This window comes from Vicugna pacos, unplaced genomic scaffold, assembly GCF_048564905.1.
Source record: "Vicugna pacos unplaced genomic scaffold, VicPac4 scaffold_103, whole genome shotgun sequence".
NCBI lineage: Eukaryota > Metazoa > Chordata > Mammalia > Artiodactyla > Camelidae > Vicugna > Vicugna pacos.
In genome coordinates this window covers 3,292,465-3,307,124 of record NW_027328783.1, presented here as the reverse complement: position 1 = coordinate 3,307,124, position 14,660 = coordinate 3,292,465, and the positions used below count along the sequence as shown (strand labels likewise).

The 14,660-nt window shown below is 45.4% G+C and overlaps 1 protein-coding gene across 1 annotated transcript in view; it reads right to left on the bottom strand.

Annotated features, from left to right (window-relative positions):
• LOC140694722 (trafficking protein particle complex subunit 9-like) overlaps positions 1-13,998 on the bottom strand; it is a 103,754-nt gene extending 89,756 nt beyond the window's left edge. The window contains exon 1 of the mRNA XM_072957833.1: positions 13,739-13,998. The gene's annotated coding sequence lies outside the window, so the exon portion shown is untranslated. The remainder of the gene's footprint in view (positions 1-13,738) is intronic.
• Positions 13,999-14,660: the final 662 nt, after the last annotated feature.

The following is a 14,660-nucleotide window of genomic DNA, read 5'->3' as shown; positions in this document are numbered from 1 at the left end:
TCCTGGCTAGCCTAAGTCCCAAAGAACATCCTTATTTCTCCTTTTATAAACAATTGGGGAGTACCCTTATGTTCCACCCCACCACCTGTTTAAACTGAGGGAGGGGATGCCTCCTAACCACTCTTTTGGGCCATGGAGAGTGCTTCTCCCTTCACACCCCTGGCCCCTGGCCCACAGCTAGCACTCATCACACTAACAGAGTGAGGTGTGAGTCCGGGGAGACAAGCGGGGCATGTGAAACCCTTCCTTTCACTCCAGTGTTGGTCACCATTGGGAAGCACCTGGGATGCTCAGCTCCATGGCAGGAAAGCCCTGTGCATGAAGGGGCAGGTCCTCTCAAGGGAAGGCTCGCTGTGGCCCAGAGCTACATGGGACAGGGTGAGTCTGTATTTCTGGGACACAGTATCATGACACGCATTTTCCCACAGCCTTGAAGTTCATGAAGAACGTGGCTTCATCAGTAACAAAGAAGACATTTATCGCCTGTCTACTCTTTTGTGTCATCTCTCAGTTGGCTGCTGGAGACAACATGTGTATAAGTATTGGATCTCCTTAAGCCCCAAAATATATGAAGCAACAAATAATTCTGTGGCTTAACATTGGTTCAGGGCGACTGTGTAACTGTCCTGACTCTGCTGATGCTAAATTATGGGTATAGGAACTATGGAACCTCCTCAAATATCTTTCATCATAAAAACAGCTCTTCTTATTTTCCTGTTTCTTAGTAATTGCCAAAGACTCCCAAATGATGGCTTCACACAAAACAGCAGCTAAAGTTTAAGAGCCCTCTTGACATACTCACTGTGGTAAACACTGCACATAATTTCTAATTCTCACAATTCTACAATTCATATATGAATGTCCCCATCTCACAGACGAGGGAAAAACTCAAAACGAACTGTCTCAGCCTCACGTGGCTCAGTGGCAGCACGTGCAACCAAACCCAAGTCAAAAAACTGCACCCCTTCGTATATGTACCAAATCTCCTACCACCTATTAACACACAGCGGCGGGGTCAAAACTCAGGGAACTCAATACACTTTTCACCTTTAAGGTCGTCCAGATGCCGCTTCTAGCTGTTTTATAAAATCCCGGCTCACTGGTTTCTAACACTAGAAGAAAAGCCCGATTTTCCCATTGCTTGCACAGCAAGTCTGAAATGTTCACAGTGAGATGACAGAATAAATCTAAGATATAAGCAGAATAACTTTTCCAGGTAGACACACATAAAAGACATTGGGCTCTTCTGAAGCATTAAGTAAAGAAATCAAAATAAAATAAAGTTATTTAAGCCTTCTTTTACAAACAGGAATGTTAAGACTGTAAGAAGGTGCAACAGTGCCACCTATGGCTAAAATGACCTTCCAGGTTGCCGGGAAAGATGCAACACAAAAATTGCCTGTAGGATCAGAAAGGAGAATCAGATAACTTAAAGCTTATGTAGCATATACTGCACTTTGATTCGGGGGAAGGGAGGGATATTCAGTATTTAATTTGACACTGCTAATACTCCTGAATATAAACAGAAGACATAGGCTCATGGAAACTCATCTTAGAAGAGGAAAGAATCCAGTTCAGCCACTTCATTTTACAGGAGGGGAAACTGAGACATGGAATGTGTCCTCCTGGCAATCGGCAGCAAAGGCATCCTAGGCCTCATGTCTTGCACTGTAGCAAAAACCAACAGATCTGTACTACGCCTATGTTCATAAAAGTCACGTTTGTATTTTTCCAACAGTAGGTTATCTAATATCTTGCAAAATACTTCTCAAAGATCCAGGATATCATACAAGTTTGTCGACATACAAAAATATTTATTTACATAATAAAACAGCATGAGCTTTATTCTCTCTATTAAAAAAGTAATGTGTCAAATCAATGTTTTGATATTTTAAACCTGTTAAGAGTGTAGAAAAAAATCAAAATTTTCTTTAATCACAAAGAGAGGAGCTTATTCCCTGAAAATGATCAATGTGGATTTTACTAAACTTAATTGATCTGGTCAGAATCCCACGAATTTAAATATCTGAGTGGAGGGTTACACGGCAACATAAATTCTGATTTGTAACAATATATATTCTGTGTAAATAATCTTCAAGGTCATCTGATTAAGGCAATTTAACTAGTCCCTGTCTCACTAGAATGATACAGATTTCATTAAAACTTCATACTACACCAAAAATAAATGAATCCTTGTTACTTTAAACCATATTCAAATATATCATACATATACATATTAAATATGCATCAGAAATAAGCAACACTCTTTAGTATTCAGAGTTGATCAATCTAAAATATCTGTCATTGTGACAGCACTTTTATTAAGCACCTCTTGTGTTCTTTGTATACAAGGCGTCTAACTCTCACAGTCAGACAAATTAAACAATATTACTAAAATTTCACAAATGAGGAAATGTACTTAAGCCATGAAAACAACTTACATATTCATCAACAGGAAAGAAAAGAGTAAAGACTTTACTTACAATATTCACTGACAATCTTTTCTTCCATATTAAGACTACATAAAACCAATTCAGTCTTTGTAAGTATTTCTGTAAATAAGGGCCACTAGAGAAAAACAAGTAACATCAATAGCAGTGGTTGGACTTTCAGAGCCCACTTCTCTTTTGCACTATAATTATTTTTAATGTTATGTTTTTAGTGCTTACAGAGCACTAAAATATAAAATTAACTTTTTAAGTAATTACCTGAGAATTATAAATTTGTGAAAATAAACAATTGTAATTTCTGCCACTCTGTCTCACCTTCTCAATGGTGTCTCTCCTTTGAAGGCATCATCAAGCTGAGATCACTAAACTCGGCCATTTATGGAGTCACAGGTGTTTGGGTAACCACTTAACGGGAGGCTGATTAGAGGAGCAATTAAGAAAGCATCCTGTGCAGCCTGGGTTCCAGCACCGAGCTAGCCATAGCCTGCTGCGTGTAATTTGGGACAAGCTGCTCCATCTCTCAATCCCTCAGCTGCAAAAAAGGAGACACTGATACCTACAATCAAACACCTGCTATGAACTAAAACATGAGGAAAGCATTTTATCCTTAGGTAGGTGTCCACTCACAGCGAGTTTGGTCATTATGATGATGAGGATGCCTGTTAATAAATTAAGCTAGACCACAAAGGAGAAATCACCTTAAAGGAGAAACATTTTAAGTCAATGAGCATTTCTTTTTGGATGGATTGCACAATATTCTATTGATTTTTTTAATAAACCAAATTTTGTCCATTAATTATAGATTTACAGGTTCATGGACAAGTCTCCAGAAAAAGAATTAGAGGCCTCTAAACTCCGTAAATTAAGAAAGTAAATTAAAAAAAAATCAGGGAGGAGGTTATACCTCATGTGGGAGAGTATGTGCTTAGCATGCATGAGGCACTCAGTTCAGTCCCCAGTAACTCCATTTAAAAACTTTGTTTTTTAAGAAATGGGGAATTAAAGCAAAAAGATGGAGGAATACAGACTTTTTTAGAGACTCATCTCAGATTTAAGATGGGGAAGATACCATCAATTTCTCAGAGGAAATTTTGAGGACTATGTAAACTGGATCTGAGATATCTAGTTCTTTAACATTATTCATGAATTCATATTACCAAGTCATAAACTACCTGATAATCAACAGTGGTGATACTGATCATAACAGCTGCCATCACGGATGGAGCTCCGGCTAGGACTGCTCTGTTCTGACATCTCTGCCCCTGAGGCCTCACCAGACTGACAGCACTAAACTATGTCATTCATGAGCACCTCGTGTAAGTCCTCCATTTGTGCTTCTGACTCTCCCCTCACCAGCTCCTCTGAGGGAAGCACTGTTATCATCTTACCCACTCACAGATAAGGCGACTGAGGCACAGAGGCTAATCCCGTTCCAGGTCACATTGGCATTAAAGGACTTCTGTATTTCTGCTGTTTTGCTTTTGACAAAGGAATCTGAGATATCAATTCAAGGCAGACTGTTAAATAATCAAGTCTGTCAGGTCTTCACCTCAAAGAGCAGATACTATAAATTCCTGATGTAGGATGAGCCTGCCGCCACAAACTGACTCAGCTTGAAATTAATATCCAAGATGAAGCAGCGGATACACGTAAATATTCACGATTGTCAAGTCTGCTCACGGGTCTGGGCCCTTCACTGCCTGAACGGGGGTGAAATCCCCACCCGTGTCTGGGAGAGATGCACGGTGCTTCCCGGGCTCAAACAGGCTTCATAGGCTATTTCCTCCCACAGACTGGCCTCAACGATTAAAAGCTCTCAAGGTTTTTACATCATGCAAAACAAAAAGACATTTCTGCAGATGGAGCACTTTCTTAGGCTTAAATCTTTTTTTGCCTACACTCACCCAGGGGGAAAAAAGAAACATGACTCTGCAAAGTCTCTGACCCTCACCACTCACAGGAGTAGAACAGCCACAGCAGAAGATGGCTCTTCACATTGCAGGATGAGAACAAAATAAAGATGCCCCAACAACAGGCACTCCCAGACACAGCGCTCAGCAGTCTTCTGCACAATCACGGTTGTGTAGCACCCATCACCTTCTATTTCCAGAACACTTCATCACCCCTAAAGAATCCGCCTATCACTAGCAGTCACTCCCTAATCCCCCTCCAACCAGCCACTTCCAGCCATCACCTGCTCTCTGCCTCTGCATGTGCCTTTTCTGGGCATTTCAGATCACTGAAATCAACAATATTTGACCGTTTGTGTCTGCTTCCTTTCAATTAACAAGCTGTTATCAAGGCTTGTATATTTTGAAGTGGTATCAGCATCTCTTTCTTTTTTTTTTTGAAAACGTTAAAGATTATTAGAAGGTGGTAAGCACTATCAAAAAGAGTAGAGTGGAGCGTAAGTGATTGGGTTTCAAAGGGAAAAGTGTGGGTTGAACAGTCAGGGTGGACTTCCAAAAACAGGTGGCCTTTTTCATTTTCCTCTTTTTTTTTTCTTTTTTATTCACTCTTACGTGTGAATAATCTTCCACTACATGGAGATACTACATTCTGTTCATCCATTCAGCAGCTATTTATGGACGAGTTCCAGAAAAATGAGTGTAAGAGTTGACTAGCATGGATGGCATTTAAGCAAAGGGCAAAATGTGCTTTCAAAAAAAAGCCAACAAACAGAGGCACAAGGAAATTCAGTGCGTTTCTGAGCAAAGTGCTTGCTTGCTTCGGCAGGACTACCGTGCAGGACTGTGGCAGATATTGGCAGGAGTCAAGGTGTGGGAGAAACATGAGAAGACTCCCCACTGCAAGTAGCTCAGACAATTCTCCTCCCTCATCCTGTATTGTTAGAGCAATGTTTCTAGGTTACTCTTATTTCAAGTAATAGCACTTTAACTGCACATCTGATCATCTCCATCAGACCACCTTTCCTCCAAGCAACAGAAAAGCATTCAATGACCTGAGCAGCTCCAGGACATAATGGTGATGGATTAGGGAGTCCTGCAGCATTCCAGCCTGCAGGCACAAACCCCACATGTGCCCTGGTGATGTTCAGAAAATAAAATGCATGGAAATATCTCACTGTTTTTACACGACATCTGCCCTCAATTTGCCCCAAAATCATGCTCGCAAAGCACTAATCAACCCGCTCAATACAAAAATAAAAAAGCTAAGAAGGCAAATTTAGGCTCTTTCATTGAAAACCAGCAACCATCACTGCCAGTATCTGAGCTGGAATGCTCCTGACTTTGAAAACCACTGTGCAGTTACTTTTCAAGCGTAAAACTCATATATATATTCCATGTAGATGATATTGCAGTAGGATTTTTCTTTTCAAAATTTCCAGTTGCAACATTAGCACAAGAAAGTTTATGTATAGGCTTTAAAAAAATCAATTATCCTCCACTTTCTTAATTTTGAACTAATTATTATTTTATAAATGTGGCTATGCTGCGTATTATAAACCGTTTGATTTCTGAAAACAAGACCTTTATGACCTCACTATTTCAGAGAAAACTTTAACGATTCTTTGAGAGGTGGGGCCTGGGGGGCCCACTATCAGCTCTTTAAATACTGACAAGGATGTGCTATTAAGTAATGCAAAGGCTCTAACTCCACATTAGCTCAGAAAGCAAAGAAACTACACCAAAGACTTCCTTAAATATTTTATATATTTCTATTCTTTTGAATATTAAAGTTCTTAAATGATATGATTTTTTTGAAAAAGACAACAGCTCTATTAAATTTCCTCTCACCAAGAAAGCAATCTTTATGAAGTAAAAAACCCCTATGGAAATCGAAATGACAGGACGTTTCTAGCTAAGTGAACATCCAGATCTGAACACAAACCTAAATCCTATCAGATCTCACTCGAAGGAGCTCTACAAAGGCCTGGGCAACCCTGGAAATTAGCTCTTTTGTTCCAAATGTTGGCTGAGCTAAGATCATCACACTAGGCAGGGAAGGAGAGAAGAGGAAAATCCACCTGGCGGCCTCCATCAGTTTTCTTCCAGCCACAAAATGCCTCTAGGTCGGCCCGCTAACAAGTCCCCCAATAAAGAAAGCCGGCATCCACACTGCCCCTGCCATCCCCAAGTAGCCCCGATGCCCATATCCCAGCCTGTGAATGGTCTTCTAATGATCCCCCAGTTGGTGGCACCCACCCCCTCTTCCCCGCTATACAAACAGAGAGAGCCACGGCAGCCTTCCCAAATCACAAATTTGATTACATCAACCCCCAATTCAAACCCTTTAGAGGCTCCCTGTTAGAGTTCTAGCCCCACCCCAGACCCTGCTCGCCCATCCTCACCTAAGTACACAGGTCCCCAGTGACCACAGGGGCCCCTGACCTGCTCCTACTTCCCACTTGCTCCAGTCTCATTTTGACTGTTTCCCAAGGAAGCCTTCCCTCCCTCCAACCTCCACAATTTGTTCCTCTCTTCCTAGAACATTCTAGGCTAAGTCAACTTCTGACAATGCTAAGCTCTCAAGAAGCAAATACATTTTGCTTACTAATGTGGCTACACGCTCTCTCCCCTAGACTCACAGAAGTGCACGTGTAATGTATAAATGAATGACCGGTTGGGTCTCAAAGGGACAGACATAACTGCTCTCGCCCGTCCCGATCCTTCGGTCTGTAGAATATCAGAAGCAAAACCAGAAGTACCTTTCCTGAGGGTCACTTCTGTTGACACCCTTCACTGCCTACTGTGTCAGTTCTAGTAAAACTCAACTTCTTCCAAAGCCCTACATCCCGGACTCTCTCCAGTGTCCTCCCCAGCAGGGGCTCCCTCCACCCTGGACCGCACAGGGCACTCTCCACGGGTGCCCACGCCAAAAGCCTCCAGGCCACTGCCCGGGCTGCACCTGCGATCTGAGACACATTCTTGACTCCTTCTCCTGGCTGACTCTTACTCTGTCCTCACAACTGAATTTAGAGCCCATTTCTTCCAGGAATTCCTCTCCGATAATGTCCTTTAGGTCTTGTCTGGTCTCTATCTATAGCAGCAGTACATGGTGACCAACTGGGTGTTTGCCCGCTCCTTTGAGACCACGAACACTTGGGAACCACGTGGGAAGGAGTGAGAGATTACAAGACGGTTGAGGGAAGCAAAAAGCAGAAATCACAGTCCAAGTCCCAAATTCAAGGATACTTTCTCAGAAAAAAGTATAAACTATTTCACACGTGTGCAATTTGGCTACTATTTTTGTGGCTTGGGGACAGCAAGAACTTGGTGTTCTAGTCCAAAACCTAGGTTACATGCAAAGAAATGTATATATTCATATCCAAAGGAAACCAGAGCTGCTCAACAACAGTTTGCAGTTAGAACTGAAAGGAACTTTGATAAAGGCAATCTCTCTCTCTCTCTTCTTTCTTTTCTGGCATCATATAATTTTAGAAGTATTTGCGTGACTAACAGATGGCTACAGCCCGTGATTCTGCACTGGAGTGTTTGGGGCTGAGGAAGACCAGATTAGATTCACTCTGTAAATGCAATCACACCAACACACTGATAGGTGCCGTGGTGGTGAAACTGATGTTCCAAAGCAGGCAACCTTATTCGGTAAGACAACTCTAAATAGAAAGGAAGAAATGCAATGTCCTATACTGAATTTCATTTGCTATATGGGCCATTAACTGATAGTATATCTTGACTAATGAAACCCAAAAATAAATTGTCAATGTCGGTTTTCTTCATCTGACCATTTTATGCTAACATCGGATATTAAATCCTCACTCCATACGGAAGCTCAGTCCTATGCTGCAGCACAGTTACACCCCGTGGAAGAAAGCCGACCAAGGGAGAATTGGAGACTTTCCCTTTAGAAGCTGCGAAGTGTGGTTTTACACCTGTATATCATTTGCAACCACATCATCGACAATGGAGTTAGACGTTACCTCTGTGGGGCGAAAAGCACTGCATGCTTCAGAACCATCAAAGAACGCTGAGCTTTGTGAAACAGTCCTGAGGCACTTAAATCATACTTTTTCTGAAAGGCTCCAAATCTGACCCACTTCACCATTCCAGGTATAACAGGGAAGTACTGGAAACAGTAGAGAGAACATGCCCTTGAAGTCTGACAAGGCTCTGCTTGAATCCTGCTACAGCATTTATCAACCGCTAAACAAACCAATTCCTTAACCCCTCTGAGAAGGCTTCCCAATCCCCAAAAGGGGGCTGTCAGCGCCCACCTGGGAGTCATGGATGTGAATGCAACACGCAAGTAGGGCGGCCGACTGCTACCTGACACGGGGCCTGGCTAGTTTCCCTCCGCTGCCCTTCTGCCCCTTTAAACTTGCACTGATCCCCCTGGTAAGGATCAAGTCCCCGGAACAGACTGCCCGTATCTTCTGTGTATCCCTGAATACATGACTTACACTTAGGAGGCCAGAAAAATAAATGCCTCCTCCCAAGTCACTAACAATATTCTTAAGAGTCTGGGTATTTTTAACTCTATTTTTCAGGGAGACTATTCCAGAACTTTCCAAGCACCATTCTCCAGGTTGGCTCCCCTCCCAGTGCCCATCCTTCTTACCTCAGATCCTCTGTCTGACTGCCTCCTGTTCATGGGAAAGCGAGTCCGGTAGGGTGGGGACTCCCTAGGCCTCCCTCCCTCCCTCACAGGTGACTGTGAATACCTTCTCCCCACTCCAACTCCAGCTTCTGAGGATTCTAACCTTCCGTATCCTGCAGCCTCTGCACCTTCCTAAGACGCACACGTGGCCAAGACTCTCCCTTTGGATTTCTTTCTGGCTGGCCCTGCTGACCCCCAGGCCCCTTAAGGATAAATGGGATTGCTCTGAAAATGACAAACGCCGCTGGCTGACACACCAAAGCTGCATGGTCTGGGCTTTCCTCCAACCGAGGCACAGCCCTCCCCTCCCTCAGCCTCAGTCTGCAGCTCTCGAGATGATCTAATTCACATGCAAGGCTGTGAACACCAGCTAAGAATGACGACTCCCAACTTGTATCTCTTGTCCAGCTCCTTCACCTGAGCCCCAGTCTCATAGAGCCGAGTGCCTCTTTGAAGTCCTAACTTGGATGAAAAATGGCATCTTAAAAATGCCTCATGTCCACCATTTACTCTGGAATTCGATTCCTGGCAGGTACCTCCCAGACTCCCCATTTTAGTAACAGCCTCAGCACCCACCTAGTTGTCTCAGGTCACATTCAATTTCCACTGTTCCCTCCCCCAGGCCCTGCCCTGGAATCAGTCCTGTTATTTTCGCCAATAAGCTGATCTCAAGTGTGGTTCTGCAGGGACCATGGCCGGAAACACACAAGCTCACAGCATGGTTCACTAACAGTCCGCCGTAGGGTGCTCCCTGGAGGGGGAGGCATCTCCTGCCGCTGTTCACCTCAGAAGGCACTGGATTCTCACACAGGAGGCCCAGGAGAAGGGACTCAAGATTTTCCCGTGGTCTGAGCTTTGAAAGGCCCGAGGTCTGGGGGAGCTCCTAATTAGCAGACACACTTGCCAGTGAGCAAATGAGGATGGGGGAACCCACGCAAGGCTGTTATCACTCCAACTCCTGGGCTCTCGGGAGCCACGGGAAAGACCTGTGTCCAGTGTACAGCCCAGCCATCACAGATCCCAGCCTGCATTTGCCAACCCGGACAGCCTAGACTCCATCTACTTGCGACACTTACTTCTGTTCTTTTCCCCACCCAGAATGTGATGGACTCATTCAGATATTCTGGCCTGTCTCAAGCGAGACAAATTCAGTGAAAAGTGAAGTGTCCACATTTGGACCAGAGCATGAAAGGAGAAACAAGGCCTCATGGTCAGCATGATGGTGGTGGCCACACCCTTCCACCGGGTGAGATGAACCATGGTGAGGGTGAGAATCCAGGGTCCTAGGTCGGCCAAATCATCTTCCTTCACGGTTGTCTGGGGTGTTGGAGACTGACTACCACAAACTAACGACACGGCTGTCAGTGGTGGATGTCAGCTGCAACAGAAACGGATTCAACTCTTTACTGCCAACATGGGTTAAAAGTAAAGGCCGGGGCAGGGAGGTCTGCACGGCTGCTGAGGCAAACCACAGACCCAGCTCTGAATGCCCACTGGCTGGAGCAGAGAGGAAGCTACGGCCCTTTTAGCTGTCCCTGTGTCCAACAGATCCAGGTGAGCCAGCTACTTAGGAGAAGGTCATGTTGTCCTGATACCCAGAAAAACCAGCCTCGTAAAGGGAACAAATAGTGTCATGGATTTTAGACCCAATTCTGCCCCTTTATGAAGGCAAAGTAAAGTAAATGGCACGGGGAAGTTGAATGCAAAAAAAAAAAAATTAAAGAACCAAACGGTGACCGCTTCCTCCAACAGCGTCCCCTGCAGCTGTCACCTCCGTGGCGGCCACTTCCTCACCAGTGACCGCCGGCCATGAAGCGCCGTCACGCACGTCACACAGCGACAGCCAGGAACCGCGTGCCGAGCACGTTTGTGTAAAAGCAGGAATCGAGCAAAATGCTGCAGAGTTTGACCTTACAAGTTTAAATACTCCATGAAAAGAATCCCTGAGCAGCCGACTAAATCAATTCACATCTTACTTCTTCAAAACAATCAAACAAATTTAATAAGGGCGCATTTGTCACCAAATAAAAGGAGGACCAAACAGGTCCCTCAAAGCAAGGATTTTAACAGGTATCTAACACCAGTGGGTAATGTGCTAACAAAGCAAATATTCCAAAACATTAGAAAATACAAAATGACTAGGATAATACATGGATCAAGACAGATATTAAGATTTTGCTTTTTAAAGCGATGGAGACAGTATGGAGTGCAATCTGGCTATTTCCAATGCAGGGTGTGCACAGCCCACATTTTCAGATGCAACAACATGCTCACTGGGCAGTACAAATGAAAAAGGAATAAAGAAAAAGGAAAAGAGGAACAAGAGAAAATTAGAAACACACAAGAACAAAAATGATTTTGACAGCATGTACAAGAATTTACGTGAGTGTGTGAGGCCAGGGACGAGGGGATGGTGAGACCCACCCTCACCCCCTGCTCCAGGGAAAGCAGGGACCTGAGGGGAGCGGCGCTGCCGGGGGACCCCTACGTGGTCAGCGCCCCTAACCAAAATTCCACCTACAAGCTTCAAGGCAGCTTTTGAGCTACAAATTGTGGTCGCATTTCAGTCTGGACCGTTTTACTCACTTCCACCAAGAGTAGCAGGAGAGAATTAGGCTCTGCTCCTGTACCAAAGAATTGTTTAAATAATTAATGACTGTGGAATACTAAAAGCAACAATGGGGTAAAAGTGACTGGAGGAGAATGTGCTTGACCCGAGCTCACTGGCCGCGTTATCTCACTGACGTTCAGAAGCTGGCTGAGCCCTTATGGTACCAGAACAGACAGACCCAAAAGGAGGGAGGTTTAATGCGCTGCTGTATTTCGATACTGGGAGCCATGCCTGGTACACGAGGTTCTGGGTAAACAATGGGGACAGTGTCAACCACTGTGGGCTAATTACACATCCGGATACTCCGCCAAGTCCCAAGGGCAGACTTCAAAAGACAAAAACAATCTGGCATTCTCTGGTGGGGCTGCAGACTCAGAGACAAGCATTTGTTGAGCAAAAATATCACCAGTGCCTCCTATGACAAAAGAGGAGGCACTGGCGTGGGGGCTGGGGCAGGGCTCCAGTCTTCCACTGCTCACTCACCAGTCTGTCCAGGGGGAGAAGTGGTCCCTGCTTATGTTGCACCAATGCACCTACCTTGACTAATGCCTGGGGCCTCAGCAGGTGTTGACAGGAGAGGTGAACGGAGCCAGACTTGGTGTAGCACGGTGCTGGCAGCTATGCCCTCAGCAGTGCCCAGGCTCCTATACATGCCAGCTCACCTTAAGAAGCAGATGGGGAGTGCGGGCATGTAGATCACAGGGCCCTGAGAGGACAAGTACAGATCATGGCTACAGCATGCCTCTCCACTTCCTTAAGTCATAGAGGTATGTCTGGGAGGAACAGAAAATTCATCCAGAGCCCGCTACATTGTCTCTCGCAGGTGGGACTCGTGTCCCCTGTGCTTCTCACTCACAGGGCTGGTCTAGACATTCTTTTTATCAATTCTCTAGCATCTTCTCCTCCAACTTAACAACAACCAGAGAGTAGGATCTGATCTTAGCTAAGTTCAAGAGTCACAGAGCACTTCCTTCACAGCGGGCCCAGAAACATGTGCCAGGTTCTCTGACCGTCACCTGTGGGAACACCATGAGCCCTCTCCAGACTCAAGGACAGAGGCCGTAGGCCGGGGGAACACAGCTTCCCTCACTCTCCCCAGCAAAGGTTTCCACGTCTTGGAAAAGGCATCTCACCCTCTTCTGCCTGAGGGACAGCACAACAGATACACCGGGAAACAGCTGAAGTTGGGGGGGGTAGGCAGCCCAGAAGAGCTCGTCCGTACTTCCGAGGAAATGTGGGGCCGTTGACTTAATCACAGGGAAAAAGTGAGAATGAACATGTCCCTGCTCTGTCCCATACACCGTGATACGCCTTTCCCTGCATAAGGAGTTCATTCGGAAGTCCCCGGCGGTGTTTCTGATGTCCTAACTTGGCATGGAGGCTGTCGGGCAAGAAGAGAGGGCCTGAGCAGAATAGGTGCTGGGCCTGGGAGGCAGGAGACACCGGCTCCAGCCCCAGCTCAACCAGCTCCTCGTTCCGCCTCTCGGGGTTCAGCATCTCATCTATAAGCAAAGGGATGAGACTGTCCCAGGACAGGCTGCCCAACAGAAATGAAATGAGAGCCATGTAAATAACGTTTCCCATTTGCCACGTTTAAAATGGTAAACAAAGAAACAAACCAACAAACAAAAAACAAATACTAGAAACTGATTTTAAGAACAGATCTTACTTAATCTACTGTATGTAAAATACTATCATTTTGACATGTAATCAATATAGGAAGTAAAGAGATAGTTTATATACTTTTACTAGACAAGCCTCAGTGTCTGATGTGTATTTGACCTACAGCACATCTCAGCTCAGTCCAGCCTCCTCCCCAGTGCTCCTAGCATCAGTGGCTTTGGCTACTTTATTGGACAGCAACTCCAGGGGTCCCAGCATGTTCCTGGCTGTAAAGCGGGAGTAAGTGTCCACACTAACCCTAAAAGGATCTCTCTGAAACAAAGGCAGATTCACTTTGAAATGTCTGTAAACCGGCGGGCTGCATCTCCATCCCCCCTTGGCTACAAGATTGACTTCTTCCTTGCTGATCCCTTTCTGGATGTAGGGAAGCAATCCGGCACAAAGCCAGGGTGGACTGGCCTCCAGGTAAACTTACCTGCTGTCTGTGTCCAGTCCCATGAAGTCCTCCTTCTCAAACGGGATGCAGGGGAGGGGAATCTTGTCCCCAGAATTCTTGGGGCCACCATCCAGCCACTTGGACTTGAGCAAGATGAAGAGTGACTCAGTGAAGTCCTCGATCCTCTTCTCCACCACCCTGTAGTCCTCTAAATTTAAAGGCAACGTCGGTGCGCGGCTGCTCGACTTCCTCCACATGCAGTACAAAGACAAAGAGCTGAGAGTCATTATCGAGGTGCCATACAGCTCCTCTGCACGTGGAGCTTCTCCAAGGCCTTGGCAGAGAGACAGTCGGTAATGGTGACAAGGCCCACGACCTTGCAGTGTTTCTGAAAGACGCTCCACCCATTCTCGGGCACATAGCGGTGCCTGTAGTGGATACAGAGTGTCCACTGGGAGCCACATGGGCTGATATGGCTCACCGAGTTGAGTAGCTGATAGATGCAAAAGAAATTCTCCTCTGAGATGATCTCCATGGTTTGGACTACAACGGGAAGAGTCTGGTGGTCCTCAGCACACTGCACGTAGTCAGGGATGCTCATGTTGCAGGCCCTGCCGAGACAGGAGAGGAGATCGAGGTACATACTCTGCTGTGTGCTATGGGCCCATCTGGGTTGCGGTGACCTGGTGTGTACCAGACAGAAGGCAAGGGAAGCCAAAGCAAATCCGGGGGTACAGTTTGTCCTCATAGTCTGCACATGGCTACTGTAGCTCGGATCACATTACCCAGTTTTTGGTCTAGGCTTCCTGCCCCTGCAGAGAAGTGTCATTTCTTATTTTATATTTCCAAGCACCTAGCAAGGCTCTGATATAAAGTCACTACTCAAAAATGCTGAATAAAGAAATGAACAAAGGATATGCTTTCCCCAAACCCCTTCAGCAGAATATAAAGAAAAGGACCA